This window comes from Aplysia californica, unplaced genomic scaffold, assembly GCF_000002075.1.
Source record: "Aplysia californica isolate F4 #8 unplaced genomic scaffold, AplCal3.0 scaffold00173, whole genome shotgun sequence".
NCBI lineage: Eukaryota > Metazoa > Mollusca > Gastropoda > Aplysiida > Aplysiidae > Aplysia > Aplysia californica.
The window spans coordinates 986415-989652 of record NW_004797443.1 but is presented as its reverse complement, the minus strand read 5'-3'; positions in this window follow the sequence as shown (position 1 = coordinate 989652).

Below are 3238 nucleotides of genomic sequence, written 5' to 3'. Positions count from 1 at the left end.
CAGCAGCAGCAGCAGCATTATCATCATCATCATCATCATCATCATCATCATCATCATCATCATCATCATCATCATCATCATCATCATCATCATCATCCCAGAAGTCACCACAATCATGGGTTAAGAGAATATACGGAATTTGTGGCTTGTTTTGCGAAGTAGCATCCTTCATTAATTGCTTAAGGTTGACTGAGCCGTCTGAGTTGGTGCTGATTCTTTGCTGCTTTTTGTTGTTGTTGTTGTTGTTGTTGTTGCTGCTGGTAATGTTTTTGTTGTCGCTGCTTCTACCTTTTTGTCAATGATGCAGGTGTAGCTCTTCTTCTTCTTCTTTGCGCTCCCCTGCTAGTTCTCAGCGGTGGTCGACTGCTGGTTCTTCAGCCTGTAGTGCAACTGGTTTTTACGTATGTGACCGTTTTTCCTACTTCGTAGGACTCCTTGCCTCTCTCAGGCAGACAAAGTCCGATTTCTAAGGCACTCTATATATTGAGAACTGACTCAAGTACTTTCAGCTTTGATAGGAATTATTTTTGTGACTTTGCCAGGTGGCAACCGATGCCAATTCTTTCCAGTCTTAGGACCATCGGTTTAAAGAACTCTTAACATGCGCAACTTACACAGGGAACCTCCAAGATGTTTTGCCCTTATCCGAGAAAGCTAGGAGTTAGATCTTACTTACCCTAAGATCAGGGGTGTGGCTGAAACTGAAAGACAACAGTAAGAATGAGCCAGGAGTAAAGGAGAGAGGAGCCAGGAGTAAAGGAGAGAGGAGCCAGGAGTAAAGGAGAGAGGAGCGCAAATGAGGTAGACTGGGGGCAGAAAGTGGAAATGAAAGCGGGTGACAGAATAAGACAGAACAGAAAAGGAGGTGAAAGGAGAATCTTTCATGGAAGAACTTTTTTTCATTGCTGTCAGTGTCAGGTTTTGATCCCTGGACCTTTTGAATGAAAGACGACCGCTGTACCTCTAGACCACGAGGGCCCCTATTGAGGTAGCTGTTATTGGTGTTGCTATTTGTTTTCTTGTTGTTTCCTTCGGCTGATTTTTCTAGTGATGTTGCTGATTTTATTACTCTGTAATTGTTCCTGCGGTATTGTCGTCGTCTTCGTCTTTGGTGTTGTTATTGTCTGGAAAACACATGTTAGAGAAACCTAAGCAGAAACTGCTCAACAATTTTCGACACAATTTAGATCATCAGCAGATTCAACCCGGGCTAAGACGAGAGATCAGTGGATCCACGAAAGACAAATCGGTTCTAAAAGAGCGGGAGATGGAACATGATAACTAGTGGTTGGGGGGGGGGGCGGGGGCTGTACAGAAAAGGAGTTGCAAACTACTAGAAATACTTGGTCAACTGACCACCCCTATCAAAGTTGACTAAAGCAGTATGTACAATGCAGCTTTGCTTGTATAGTTGTGTGATATACTTAGAAGATTACCCAAGTATTATTTCCCTCACTTCAATCTTGGCACCTTTGAGAATCAAAGAAATACAACTATAAAGGAACAAAGAACGATACAAACATTGAAAACGTTAGCAATTGGACGATAGTGAAGTGATTGCTGGAAACTTTTATTTTACAACATACAACCTGTTTTATTATCATGTGGATTAGGCTACTTCCTTTCGTCAGTTTTTAGGAAGTCGTTATAATATCTAAGATCAAAGATAGAACAACCTTACAATACAGTTTCAAAAAACATCCAGAAAAAATTATATTGCCATATTACAGTTACAGAAGCCAGCAGTATTCTTTGAGAGCTTTTCAGCCGTCGAGAGAGTTGCTAAGCGGATTTTCAGCAGTAAAAGATGTGTCTGTACAGCTACCGTTCATTCAGCAGTATTGCCTGTTTGGGTGGGGGGGGAGGGGTCAGCAGTTTTATATAGCTCCGCAGCAGTCTGTCATGATACGTAAGAGATATTCGGCGGTCAAGAGCCGTTGGCAGAGCTGTTAAGTCTTCAGCAGTATTTTCATTGATAAGTTTAGCAGCAAAGAACGCTTTCTAGGGCTATTCAGACTTCAAGAGTATTTAATTAGAGCTGTTCAGCAGTTAACATCCGTTTATAGAACTACAATGCAGTGAGTTGCGTGGAATATTATGTTAATAGCCACTGTTTCAACAGAAAAAGACCAGTAAACAACGGATTGAGACCAGTCAGCAGTTTAGCCACCTAAACGTGTGCGAAGAACATGACAACGTGAGCGAATGGAGGGAATGCAGATGACAATGGAAGGGGAGGGAGGTGCGGGGGGTGAAAGTGAAAGTATACCGCCCTTCATCTTCTAAAAAAGGAGGCATTGGAAGGAACGACCTGTCCCGATCTTGAAGTGATTGCAAGGCATTTTCAGTCCAAGACAGACAGACAGACAGAGATGTCGTTTGATCATTGGAAGGAACGACCTGTCCCGATCTTGAAGTGATTGCAAGGCATTTTCAGTCCAAAATTCTGGCTAAGAATCGAGAGAAGATAGTCAAACGTGTTCACACTTTAAAGAACGTGGTGGTCACGTTAATGTATCCGATCAGAAACAAACCACAGGCATTGGTGTGGACATTTCTAACTATCATTCACAAATTTGAAACTCGAACTTGTATATATTATGTATACATGTTGGTGCCGGAGTTTTGAGATTTCAAATAAATCTTTTTTTCACCATGTCTTTAAATAGCGCGTCCTCAAACGATGTCTAAGGACAAAAATGTGTGTCTTCAATGGGTTAGCGTGCACTGTCATCTCGCTATCTCAAAATTACAAAATTGTATCTGACATTTTTGGCTGTTTTGGGTTACTAAGACCAGGACGTCAGGAAACCAATGTTCCATCTGCTCTATCAAAAGCGTAAGAGCATTTTGGAGTTATTATCAAGATATTCAAAGAATTGTATTTGAAAAAGCTTGACATGATGAGAAACTGAAAATGTTTGACGTCAAATTTCTCCAAATTAGGTACTTAGCAGATAGAGTTTGGTCATTCTGAGGAAGCAACCTGGCAGTGAAATCACGGACTCCTTCTTGCCTGACATTTCTATGGGCTCTGTTTTTTTGCCCTTTGCAGTTATAAAATATTTAACTCATTTACCCAACACTATATAAATTTCGATAAATTTAGGAAGCAGGCGGCTTGACCCGTGTGTTAGGACCATCCCTACTCAATGGTGTACAGCACAGTAGAAAGAAACAGATGCTCCATAAAATATCAGCCTCACATGAGGACCAAACCTACGCCTTTTGTGTGCTT